Below are 15,053 nucleotides of genomic sequence, written 5' to 3'. Positions count from 1 at the left end.
TTGGAAGTGAGAGTAAGAGTTTCAGTTTCTACTTGTTCCCAAGAGCAAGAACCCCACTGAGGTAGTATGAGTTGTTCTGCCATTATTACTGTTCACTGAGGTGAGCTGTAGTTCACGTAAGCCACAGGTAGAGGTTCGATCGTCGTTAACCTTTGATATAGAGGTATGCTTCAGGCTTCTGTACTCAACGATGACCACTCCACATTCATCAGACTCTTCTTCTCCAATAAAACCTTTGATTACTTTCTTAAATTTTGACTCTACTCTCGTTTTGCCAGCCTCACTCCAATGTACTCCATCACCACCTAATTCTTCTACAAATTGTAAGTTGTTGAAATGAATGTTACGAGTTTTTAGTTACCTTTTTATTCTGTTATTTATTCCACACTGAATTTTTTAGTACTGATCAGCCGAAAGATTTCTAGGGTGGAGTCTGGGTTCAATTTGGCATACATACACTACAGATTGGCACTCCTCTTGAATTTCATGCAAAAATTGTTAAGTCATGTTCCCATTTCAAGATATCTTTTCAGCCGTGAATCCTCAAGAAAATTACAAGCTTTGGCACCTGCCGCATGAAATAATTTTATCTCCACATCTGGAAGCTAAACTGCTTAGGAATTTGGCTGTGTCCTACCAAGGCAACTTTTCACATAATTTGTGAGTGTTATATGCTCCAGATGAACTGTTGATTGTAATATCCCGCCGATATGCCACCAATGTTAATGCGGAAAAAAATAAAAGTAAAAAAAAAAATAAATAAATAAAACGCGATGAAAACGGATAGATTTAGAAAATTTTGAATAAATTCTGAAGCTTTGTTTTTAAACTAATGGTAGTGGTAGCTGTTACCAAGGAACTAGTTATAATTTTGAAAGATTACACAGACTACAAATTCACAAGCTTTGTAATAAATTGATGGAATAATATTAAATGAATTTTCTTTCCCCACAATCACGTTTCGTTCGTTTACAGTCCAGCTCACCGGAGAGAGGATATCTCACTCACTACAAAATAAAGTACAAAAAAAAAAAAAAAAAAATTACATCATATAAGTCACTACACACACCTAATTACAGTTAACTTGTGGCGACACGCACGACGCGGGCTGTCTTAACTCCACACACACACACAAAAAAAAAAAAAAAAAAAAAAATAAAAAAAAAAAAAAATCACTTCACTTGTCTTTAGGCCTAAAGGTTTATGGAGACGCGTACCAGGTGGTGACACAATCCCCCCACACTGTTCTTAACACCACCGCCAACGCAATAACATCACTAACCTAAATAAGCACACACACGTGGATCTGGCACGTATGCAAGAGTAGCCGTATCTGCACTGCCTTCTAGACGAGAAGGCCCGAGTCCCAGATCGATGACGTCACATAAAGAGTGGGTGGAGTGGAGTGGGTTTCTCTCTTATTCTACGTCCGGTACAGCTCTCCAACAATCATTATGTTTTAAGATAAGTGTTAGTATTGTTTGTTTTTTTTCTGCATCACTCACTTTTCAAGTTTCTTTAGGAGTTTCTTTAATAGTAATTTTAGGAAAACATCAAATACTTTAAGAACTTCCTACAATATTACCATGTTGGAATGATAATAGTAATAATATTACACTACTATACTACTACTACTACTAGTAATGGATAATAATGCACACTTACTACAAAAAAATATTTATTAAATATATTTCAGCATAGAAATGTTGGTTGCCCTTTATCAGTATAGTGACCTCAGTGTTTAAGTGTTGACAGTTTTGTTTTTTACAATCCCAAATTATTGCACACTACAAAAATGTTTATTGAATAAATTTCAGCATAGAAATGTTGGTTGCCTTTTAACAGTATACTGGCCTCAGTGTTCAAGTGTTGACAGTTTTCTTTTATAGCTATCCTGAATTATTGCACACTACAAAAATATTTATTGAATAAATGTCAGCATAGAAATGTTGGTTGCCCTTTAGCAGTATACTGGCCTTAGTGTTCAAGTGTTGACAGTTTTCTTTTATAGCTATCCTGAATTATTGCACACTACATACAAAAATATTTGTTGAATAAATTTCACAATAAAACTGTTTATCAGTATACTGGCCTCAGTCACTGCGTTGTGCCTCGTTGTTCAAGTGTTGTGAGTTTTCTTTTTTTTTTTTTTTGTTCTGAATTATTGTATTATTGTAGGTCTTTGAGAAATTATTTAATAAAATATTTGCTATTGGCCAGATACACATCCTCAGTAGTTTCTCCACTGATGCTTTGCAGGGCAACACTCACTCATATCAAAAGCCTTTTCCTGAACATTTAATGCTAACTGAACAAGAATTTCTCTTTGATTGTTGCACTGTATAAAAGTTGTCTTGAAGTTGCCAATAAGGGCCTCAAACACTTGGTAGGTAGATCTGCAGACTGAAAGTGTAAAATCTGTTGGCCACTTCAAGCCACCTCGATCAAGGATTTTGAGATACTGACAGTTATCAGGAACATCACCTTCAAGTTTTTCATCAAGAGAGACCCTACTAACACATACTTGACACTTCAACTTTTCTTAATACTGTGTGCAACATAGCCAGCAATGAAAACCATTGCATTTTCATCATCTTTTGTCAAGCTTTTCTCTTCCAAATATTCCTCAACTCCTTGAATTTTTCCATGTGGTCATCACAACCACTGTGGGAGTCAGGCTCACACTTGGAGAAACTTAAATTAATTAGAGATAATGGTCCACACTTGCCTTTAGCCATGGACAGAACATTCATGACTTTCAGTTTCTTTTCAGATTCCATTACTTGAGCCACAGCACAGACACATTGTAATTAGTCCCACTCATCTTCCTATACTGTGAGAACCTATACTCCAGATTGTCTGTTTGGAATTTTCCAAGTAGCACATACTGAAAATTCTGGTGTTGCAGCAGATAGTCACACAATTTTATCAGTGTTGATGTAGTGTGTCTAAGAGCAAAACATGTCTCTCTTGATAATTTACCTGACCTTTCCTTCTGAACCTCCAACTCTTCCCAGGCCTTAAGCCACTGATCAAAATTACTTAAAAATAACAGATTTTGGTCAACTGAGGAATGCTGCCTAATAGGGTTAAATTTTTCCTGACGAAGGTGAACACCTTTGTCTGGAGTTTTCACATTTACTATCTGCCACCATGATATTATTTGTTCCAAGAAAGCAACAGTACCTGATTCATCAGAATTATTCATTATTTTCAGTGCTGCAACATTTTTGTCATCAAATAATCTTACAACTAACTGCACATTTTGCCTTTCTAAATTAGTAGGGAAAAGCACATTCTCAGACAAACCTGGAGCTAGTTTAACACACTGACTGCGTTCCTTTATGTATAGTTGCTTTAGTGGCAGAAGTTTTGCTTCATATTGATTTTGAAAGTCAGATGGTGAAGGTATGACAAAACTTTGGATAGGATTTCTCTGATTCAACCAATTATTCCTTATGCACTTCAATAAATGAACTGAATCAAAAAGTAAGAAAAGTGGCATACTTGAATCACAGGGATGTGGTATGGAGGAGACAAGACTTCCCCACACAACCTCTCAAACATATTTCTGTTAATCCTGTTATTGTCAGATATTAATGATACTACTTTGTAACCTATGTCATGGAGGAAAACCAAAACTTTGAGTCAGATCAAAAGTGTATCTGCTGTCAGGTTGTAAACTGGGTAAAGTGCAGCAATATGCTTGGTTTTAGACAAGAGGGAAGAGATCATAAATGCCTGAATTGTTGTTGCTGGTTTGCATGAGTTCATTGAGGCACCATAAAGTCTACCACCTTTAAATGTGAGATTTTTTTTAATATGTATTTCATCAAGCAGCAAATTTACTAGTTTTTCTTCACTTTGTAGGTTTGTTACATTTTCCCTCAAAAAGAGCTCATGGGAATTTTCTGTAACCACTGAATTTGCACCACTTACATTAAGTTTTCTTAGATAGTTAGGGTGAGGGAGAATGATAAACTTACTATCACGCAGGTCTGTATACAGTGATTGGCTAGACAAATATACACTATAAGCCCAAATCAGAAACTCACAACTGTATCTCATTTTATCTTTACATAACATACTTAGCTGTTCACTTTTTGAATATCTGTTATTTTCTGATTCACAGTCTTTTTCCAGAATTTGGTTTATAGCTTCAATATCAATATCAATACACTGAGAAAGTTTATCAACATAGCTGATAGCTGATTCTGAGTAAGAGCTCATATGGCTTATCAAATTATCAAATTTTGACCATCGATTATATTTTTTTTCTGAACCTAGAAGCCATTTGAATTTTCTTGAATCTAATTTTGTGTTTTCATACCAGATCTGTACCTTTAAGTCTTTCATCACTTTAAAAGATGTCGTAATCATTGGCTGGTCATCACAACATATTTTCATAAATGACACAAAATCCTCAGTGGAAACAAACAGCCAATCTTTAGAAACCTTGGGAACAAAATTATCACAAAAATCACTAAAGGTATTTATCATGTCATCTTTCATCCAGTCCTGAAACTGTAGTTCATCTCTTTCTAATGCCTTATCTTTTCTTACTTGTGGATTTACCCGAGCAGGTGGTGCTTTCTTAGACATATATTGTGGCTGGTTAGGAAATATTGTTGGGTAGGCATCCTTTGTCAGAGTTGGCTTTCCTCTCTTAGCTGTAATTACTGTGCCATCCGGGCGTGTCATGCTGTCTTCTCTGATTATAAAATGATCCTCAAAATGTCTGGCACAGACCACCGAGTTCTGGTTTGGCGTGAAGTCTTCCCTGTGGATGGCCTTCACCCACTGCAGCCGTCGTGCTTCATCCTTAGGGAAGCGGAATGCCGACGCATCTGACGAACTATAGTTTGCCTTGCATCCAGGGACACAGCATGACCTAGGCATCTGCAAAGAAGCATTGCTATAGTGACGTGAAACTATAATGTACAGTACGTGAAAGTACAATGTAAACAATAATTTGTGGGAAATTTATTATTGTACAACTGTAAGGCCACTTTCACACCAAGGTGGCACATCACAAGTCGCACGTCGCAAGTGGCAAGGCACGTGGAATACCACTTGAAAATGAATATCCGGAAACATATGAAACTTTTTAAACCGAAGTGGCGTGGTACACTGCATGTGCCACGCCACTTCAGTGTGAAAGGTTTCATGTTTCAGGATATTCATTTTCAAGTGGTATGCCACGTGCCTTGCCACTTGCAATGTGCCACCTTGATGTGAAAGCGGCCTAAGACTTGATAAATACATATATAATGATAATGTATTTAATTTACAAATCAACATAAATATTTTACTTAAAAAGTCTTTTGTGCAAATGTGATCATACTGTGGAATGTTGAGGCTCCAATGTATGCATTCATTGCTTATAACAAGAAATAAATTACTAAAAAGTATCTCATAAAAGGTCTTAGGTATATAACACAAGTAAATTTCCATAAAATGAGAACAATAGATGACAGTAAATCTAATGAAATAAATGCATTAAAATAAAACACACATTCTGCATTCACATATAAACTAAGATGATTAATGAGCAAACAAGCACATATGAAATTTTGATATCAAACAATTTTCCATGAAATAAAAACACTGAAAATATGCTTTAAAGCTTTAAAGTTGGCCCTACATATTATGATGCCTGTTCTTAACACAGTGAAGGTTTTAATGAGTGGTGTTTGGTTATGTTATACTGGTGTTGGTTAGCTTAGGTTAGGGCTGGTCATTAGCTAAGACCTCTTCATTCATGGCATTTCTCCTTTCTTTAATTTCCCTTTTTATCTCCTCATTCATCCATGATGGTTCTTTCTTCTCTGCATCTGTATCTCCTATCTCCTTCCTCCTGTATCTACATTTCAATGCTCTGCCTGCTGTATATATTTTTAATCCTTTCCTCCATTCTCTGTATACTTAAAGCACTTTTCCCATTGTTTTTTTTTCTCTCCATTTCATCTCTATAAATTTTTAGTGTTCCTGTGTCCATATCATAGTACTCCCTTTGTCTGGTCTCCTTTACAAACTTTCTTTTCCTTATGTAACCTAAATATTACTGCCATTAAACAATGATCCAACGATCCGACACATCAAATGCTTCCTTTTCTTCATCAATTTCCATTGCCACAAATTTGTCATATATTTTTTTGGTTGCCAAAGCATAATCAATTACGTATACCTAATCCGTTTCTCACCTTGGGCCCATGTAAATTCTCCTCTGCACTTACTATCATTATTGAACATTAATAATCTATATTTTTCCAGCCATTCAATTATCATTTTACCATTTCCATCGAGTTTCTGTTCTCTTTTAAATTCTACATGATAATTAAAGTCACCAATCACCAACAAGGGATCTTCATTTGTATCCAAGATAGACTATTTCCTTCCTCATCTTATCATTTCTCTCCTTATCACTTACACTAAAATATACAACTATAATTTTGACTTTCCATTCTTTAATAATTGCCTTCACATATAGGATGTCTTCGCTTACAGTTTCTAACTTACTTAACTCAATACGCACTTTGTTGTTTCTTACATAACACCATTATTACATTGTTTGTTTATCATATTATCTAGTAATATAATTTCATCTTTAAAGTTTATATCTCGTCTTTTTCTGCGTTTCTGTCAAACATACAATCTTATCACTAATTATTCCACTTCCTTACTTTCTTTTTTATAATCCTTGGATATTTAGTGCATTACGCACATAGATACTACATACATAACGCTTGCACACATACACACTGACACACTGGGTGACCAGCAGATGACCGTAGATGAATGAATGAATGACACGGCGGTGGTGGAAGCGGGCAGCGGTTGACTTGATGAGGCACACACTCGTTTTGCATGCATTTTACCACTAACAGTTGATATGGTCTGGGTAATGCACTAAGCAAATAGGTACTACATACATAACGCATGCACACACACCGACACACACAAACACTCACTCACGAGGTAACGAGGGAAATGGGCCAGCCTCAACGTGTACGTAGCCACTATTCACCTAGCAACAAGTAGGTAAGGGATGTAACTTAGGGGTTGTGACCTCACTCTCCCAGTGTGTGGTTTCAGTCCTACCCAAAGATCGGTCAGAATGAGCTCTGAGCTTTCTGTAGGGGAACGACTGGCTGGGTGACCAGCAATCGACCGTAGGCGAATGACACGTGGCGTCAATTTTGTCAAATTAATATCTATGGTTTCTTATGAACACTTTTATAATAAAATTTATTTTCTTGTTAATTGGAATGATGCTATAACCTTGAATTAATAGAATTTTGATAAATAGATGTAAATATATATATATATATATATATATATATATATATATATATATATATATATATATATATATATATATATATATATATATATATATATATATATATATTCTGGCCTAGCAGTGAAAAGCGGTTCAGTTGTTTGTTTACATTTCTCTGGGACTGTGACACTCCAAGGCAGAACTTCCAAGTAGCAACTAGCCAAGATGAGCTGCCCTGTTGTTTGTGAGTCGACAAATCTGTCCGAAGAGTTTCTCACAAGAGCATTAAAGGTAAAAAATAACAACGAAAAAATAGGGGTGAAGGGGCCGCTATGTTTGTTTACGGTTGACAAACGCGACAAAGGCGGAAGTGAGCTTGTGTATGACGACGAGCGTCGACAAAAGTTGACAATCTTCAGAAAGTTGACAAAAAATGTTGACGGAAAAGTGCTAGTGCGATGACGCCTTAGCCCCTCTAGGCACAGCACCACAGATCTTTCTAGGGTGGCGTGACGTTAGCAATTGTGTGTCATTTACTTTGGTGCTTTACGTGGTGATCAAACTGGTGAAAGACTTTAGGTATTGCCTTTTCCTTTAGTGACTCGCCTTTATTCACCGTGTATGTAAAATTGTACAAACTAACAATTTAATACACTTAAGCCACAACACGGAGTATACTTACCCATAAACCCAAAACCTAATATAAATTATATGCTGCTCAACCACAAAAGCTGCTGCTCCTGAAGTACTACTTCTGGCACTCATTAACTGCCAGATTACCTGTGGAACTTTAGCCTGCCAGAAAATCATCGCTTCCTGTTTTCGCCTGGTACCTGAACAAGTGTATGTTATCGATGTCGGTTGTCCTGTTACCGCTGGCACCATCAATATGTTCTGGTGTGGTTGAAGAGAAACACCGGGGAAACTTCCCTGCATTTATTGTAGGATACAAAATGTACTGGAGGCTTGGTAGCTTGGTAGCGAGTAGCCGTGAGGGAGGCTTGAGAAGTAGCCGGCGGCCAGAGAGAGACTTGTAGTCAGAGCGGCTAGATGAAGCTTGTAGTTAGCGTGATGATGCAAAATTAGTCTACACACTGGAGTATGACTGTAGACAGTAGACTGTAGAACTAGACTGGCAGTGCAGGACAGTATAACCAGTCAAAGAAGGAAGGCAAGCGGATTGCCAGCCAGAGCATGAGCCTGTCCCTTAAGCTGCGTTAGGAACCAGACTGAGCGTGGCGTCCCTTGGGGTAGCGGAACAATACACAGCCCCAGTACACTATATACAGAACATTACATTACTCCGCGTTAACAAAGTAGTCTGTCTATGATATTGCTTGACCACGCTAACGAAGGTGTCCTCACCGAGCACTCTAGTCAATATATAAACATTTCAAAAGACAATAATAATAATAAGACATGTCATACAATGCACTGAGCAAAATAAATATCACATAAGTGTGAAAACAATTCAGAAAATATAGTTAGTTTGCAATTGAATAGCAATAATATGATATAGTAAGTATAACATGGCTAAATAGATTAATTTGATGCAATTTCAAAAGTAAGATGCATTATTGATCAAAAATTTACACATTTATGGTAATGACTAGTAAATATAATATACAAAATTTGTATAAAGACATAGAAATGTTACATGATCATGTATAATCAAATCACTGAAACATAAGGAACAATGTTACATACATGTGTAAAAATGTGTTACATATGGTGAATAAAGTGTATATGTCATAAGTATTGTTTCTTACATATAATACATCTAATAATTGTGCAATATATATATATATATATATATATATATATATATATATATATATATATATATATATATATATATATATATAATTGAGCATAAATGAAAAGCATGAAAAGATGATAATGTAAATGTAAAAAAAAAACAGCAAACAAACACTCAACTATAAATAACATAAATCACCTACATACCACAAGTTGAGTAGCTAATTCAACTTGGATAGAGCAGATAACAATGTATAACAGTAGAGGTGCTGCTAAAACAAAATGTAATGAATGTTGCATTAATATCGAAGATACATACATAGGTAGAATAAATATAATTGACACTAGCAAAAAAATATTATGTAAATAGGGAAAATGAGAAAATGTTAGTGTAAATTTAGTAATAAAACAGTAAAATGGGATGTAAAAAATGTGACTGCAAATGGAACCCCCCATTAAACACACGATATACCCTAGGGGCCACGCCTGTGTGTTAAGGCCTGAGAAGCATGAATATGTCTTCTGATAAATCAAGCAAATTTACAGTCAAAAGAAAATATTACCTACATTACATTAATCCCTCCCCATGTGTCATCTAGGGACAGCACATAAGAATATAATATAATGTAATGCAATATATACAGCATAATATAATATAACATGATATAATATAAGAGATACACTTCACACAACTGTAAAAATTGAGCAAGAGAATGTGTCAATATCTCCCCCACTGAATTTCTGAATGGAAGAGTCATGTTGTAGAAGTTTAATAGCTGGGGATGCTACAGATATGAGATAATGTGACATTTGTAGTGGATGTTGTCACAGGAGTGAAATTATTAGTAGTAGCCATAGTAATAGTTGTAGTGGTAGTGGTAGTTGTAGTAGTAGTAGTAACAGGGTCAGACATTGTGACAATTTGTTGATAATAAGATTTACCACTACGTAATAACATACAGAAAAATATTATATATATAGTTACCACTCAAAAAGAAATTGTGTTGGACCACGTACAGGTGTGCGGTGTGTGTACTCGTACGTAAACAGACGATAACTTGAGTCACAGACAGGTTAAATAAGAACTTCTCAACATACAGGTCTGCTAAGCACTCACTCTGTGAAAATGAATAATATTAGTACAAGAGTACTTCACAAGAACATAAGTGTATCAGACTTGAGAAAAACAAAATAATATGAAATTATACGAAGTACACTTTTACAATAATCAAGAGATAATAATGATAATGTACACAATAAAATAATTAAAGTGCTGTACGAATTACATTAATGTAATTGTAAATAAGAATGCAATGAAATGATTATAAAATTTTGGCAAGTAAATGTTTATGGGAAGTGCATACTGAAAGAAAACATGAATATAGGAGTTACCCTTAAAATTTTAATCAAAGAAAACTGCGTGTCTGAGGAAAATCACGTGAAATAAATTTATGCACACGTAAATAAAGAAATCACTGCATATAATGCTAACACATCAAAACATGCACAATAGTGTAATCAACACAGACAAAAAAAAAAAAAAAATGTGTAAATGTGTACTCACTGAAAAAAAAAAAAAAATAAATAAAATGTGTGTACTTGCACAGAAATAAATATTTGGTACCTCAACCACAAAAACAAATATGGCATCTGGCCAGAGCCAATCAGGAAGCTCTTATGTCATAGGCGACCAATCATAACACTTGGCCTCGATGGGGACAAATATGGCGCGCTTTTTTTACGCGGGAACGCTACTTACTGGTACATGAAAATATTCATAGAAAATTAATCACTGTGATTATAAAGTTTTACTCTCGACAGGTGATACTTACTGAGTAGCAGAGATGCATGGATGTCCTCAGCTCCACGAAAATCCTTGGCAGGGCGGTAGGCTGGGGGCAAGCAGGAAGGACGCCGTCTTACTAGGCTGCATATGGCGGTGATCTCAGGCTGTGGACGACACACCAGCTGCCGCCATCAATGTCCTGGTACCACTGGCATGTTCTGGTGTGGTTGAAGAGAAACACCGGAGAAACTTCCCTGTGTTTATTGTAGGATACAAAATGTACTGGAGGCTTGGTAGCTTGGTAGCGAGTAGCCGTGATCGAGGGAGGCTTGAGAAGTAGCCGGCGGCCAGAGAGACTTGTAGTCAGTGCGGCTAGATGATGCAGAATTACAGTCTACACACTGGACTGTGACTGTAGACAGTAGACTGTAGAACTAGACTGGCAGTGCAGGACAGTATAACCAGTCAAAGAAGGAAGGCAAGCAGATTGCCAGCCAGAGCGTGAGCCTGTCCCTTAAGCTGGTTAGGAACCAGACTGAGCGTGGCGTCCCTTAGGGTAGCGGAACAATACACACGCTCGTAGTACACTATATACAGAACATTACATTACTCCGCGTTAACAAAGTAGTCTGTCTATGATACGGTAAATATTATAGCCAATGCCGGTAAAAAGGCGAGGGGGCACGGCACGCCATCCAGGCAGGGCCCCCGCATGGGGGGGAAAAAGGTACTACAGTACCGGGGCCCGGCAGTCCAGGGGGGCCCGGGCCCGTGATAGCAACCTGAATTTGATAGTTGAAAAAAGAAAAGCCCAAATACTAAAGGGGCAGCTTAAAGAAAAGTACCGCTAGTAAAACTGAAAAAAAAAAAAAAAAAATACAGTGCTTCAACTGTGCTTGTTATATTCAAAGTTAAATTGCATCTACATTTTATGAAAACAACGATTTTCCATTAGTCACCCGTCTCCCGTCAGTACAGTTGCAGGTTTTCTGTTATACTCAATTCGTTGTGCAAATTCACATGTAAGTAAGTCTTTCGCTCATTGCAACATTAATTAATTATTGACAAAATATTATTATTATTGATTTTGTAAGTTTCACTGTTTCACAAAGTGAACATAACTATCAGCTTGATTGCAGAAATTTTTGGTTTTAAATTTACCGTTCGAATACGAGTGCTGTCATTGCTGCCTCTCAGTCTCAGCTGATCAGCTGGTGTGACCTGCTGCGTGTGTCTGCCTCCACGAGGCATCACGGCATGACTTTACTTGCTTGGTTTGTAAAAGTATTGCTTATATCTTTATTACTACACAGTTTTCAGACATCGGATCATTGAGATCATTTACTTACATAAGCTCAACGTGGATTGATAAATAAAGCCTCGAGAAATGAGTGCTAATGGTTTACTTTCAGTTACTGTTTACGAATTTGTTATTATAGCATTCGCATTTTTCATTAAAATTTTAAAGCACACTTGAGTGCTTGCTGTTCGCCTGTTCCCCTAGTTAATGAATTTGGTCCTGCCCGCGTGCCAATCACTCCAGCCCCGACCGTTCTGCCCAAGCTCTACAAACTACAATCCCGCCCAATACCTGGTATCTAGGTAGGTTATGTTAGGGTAACAGGGTTTCTTTAGTTTGGTTAGGTTAAGTTTATTTCTTTTTTTAACGATTTTGTGCGTAAGAAACGTTACTTACATGTAGACCCAAACCTAACCTAAAAAAAAAAAAAAAAAAATACCGCACCATTGCTATTAGTCTGGACTTCAGGAATATGCGGGCGGGATCACTCGCAAACTAGTACCAAGCCTATTTTTGAAGATGTTGATGTCTTTATTAATACCTCCGTATTAGGCTTCATTTAAAATGTTCAATCAACTATAGACATTGACTAGGTGAAGTGCAGTATTATCACAATCTTCAGTAGTGTGGGTAATCACTAATCGTATTCTGGTATTATTTTGTAGGTGCAACCGTGCAGGAGTCGGAAAATTCATCATCTGCATACTTCAAGAATCAAGTGGTGTGAGCAAAGCCCAAGGATTATGTTTCACAGTCTATTATTATTGGAGATTTATACAAGAACTGCGATTTTAGTTAGAGGGCTTAGTATTTTCTGGCTGTGGAATTTGGAAGTTAAATTAGGATTAAAACTAAAATAAGGCAGGTTTAATTTGCCCTAACAGGAAATTTTGATGGTAATTCATTTAAATATTAAGTAGGTTTTGTATATCTTGAGCTGGTTGTAAGGCAAGCCTTGAGTTGCGTAGTGGGGGCAGTTTTACAGTAATGGGTAATCCAGCTCGCAGTAGTATTCAGTTTTATTAGGCTACTCCTGAAGGTCAGAGAAGAAACATTAATTAATTTCAAATGTCATTAATTGAATATTATATTTCCAATTAGGCCTACCCATGCTTAAAATACAGATCAAATAAATAAATTTGACATTTTCCTGTCATTTATACTTAAACCACCTACACTGCACTTAAGCATTTTTAACTGCACGAGGAGTTCGAGGAGTAGGTATTTCCAGATTTTTTTTAAAGGGGCGGGGCCCGGGATTCCCAAAAGTACTGGGGCCCAAAAGGGTGGTGCTTGGGCACTGCATCCAGGAGCTACGAGTGTTTCCTTGCTGGCAGCCTACAGGACCAGACCTTCATCAAGACTCCTGTGGCTCAGGCAGGTGTAGTGTTGTGTGCACTCACCCCGGCCTACCCTGCCTTACCGTGTATGTGGGGAACAGCAGTGACGGGGGTGGTGATGTCACAATATATATATATATATATATATATATATATATATATATATATATATATATATATATATATATATATATATAATAATAATAATAATAATAATAAAATAATAATAATAATAATAATAATAATAATAATAATAATAATAATAATAATAATAATAATAACAATAATAACAATAATAAAACATAAAACAAATAATATATATATATATATATATATATATATATATATATATATATATATATATATATATATATATTGTGTGTGTGTGTGTACTACTACTATCATTATTACGGGTTCTACAATAAATAAATTCTCTGAAAGAGAGAGAGAGAGAGAGAGAGAGAGAGAGAGAGAGAGTAGTAGTAGTAGTAGTAGTAGTAGTAGTAATAATTATGATAATTATGACTGATAATATTATCATTATTAGAAGTAGTAAAACTAGTAATAGCAGCAGTAGTAATAGTAGCAGCAAAAGTATTAATAGTAGTAGTAGTAATAGTAGTAGTAACATAAGTAATAGAAGTTATTATTATTATTATTATTATTATTATTATTATTATTATTATTATTATTATTATTATTATTATTATTATTATTATTATTATTATTATTATTATTATTATTATTATTATTATGGATTCTACAATAAATAAACTTTCAGAGAGAGAGAGAGAGAGAGAGAGAGAGAGAGAGAGAGAGAGAGAGTAGTAATAGTAGTAGTAGTAGTAGTAGTAGTAGTAGTAGTAATAGTAGTTATGTAATGCGGAGGATTTTTATTAAAAAGTAAATAATTATGAAAATTTAAAATTTTGTTTTTTTAGCTTTATTTTTTTAGCAAATGATAGCGGTAGCTGTTATCAAAAGCACTGGTTTTAATTTTCAAAGATTAACACTGAATACAAATTCACATACTTTACCATGGCTGATGGAATAATATAAAGTGAAATTTCTCCTCACAATGACGTTCGTTCACTTACAGTCCAGCTCGCTGGAGAAAAGATACACTCACTCACCACAAAATGCAAGAAAAAATAATTGCAAAGCATAATCCATTACACAGCCCAACAATTAATTTGCAGCGATTCGTGCGACTTTCTACTGGCGCGGTGGCACGCGTCACTTCATAGCTCACAAGAAAAAAATAACACTTCGAAGTTCACAAGAAAATGACACTTAACTTGTCACTGTTTATGGAGAGAAGTGTACTAGATGGTGTCACTTCCTCAAGTACACACATTTAACATTGTCTTTGGGGGCTTAGTTACACCGTTTGAGGATGGGGAGAGGATGAACCGTGGTGGGTGACAATTATTCCCCTTTTCATTTTACCTAACACCGTTGCCAACTAATAATTTAACTTTTCTCTATTTCAACAAAAGAATATCCTATCAATATACACAGACACGCACACACGTGGACCACACTGGGAGAGAGAGTAGCCGTCTCTTTCTGCTCAGATGTAGGACG

The sequence above is a fragment of the Portunus trituberculatus genome, chromosome 50, assembly GCF_017591435.1.
Source record: "Portunus trituberculatus isolate SZX2019 chromosome 50, ASM1759143v1, whole genome shotgun sequence".
Lineage (NCBI taxonomy): Eukaryota > Metazoa > Arthropoda > Malacostraca > Decapoda > Portunidae > Portunus > Portunus trituberculatus.
This window is presented reverse-complemented; position numbering follows the sequence as displayed.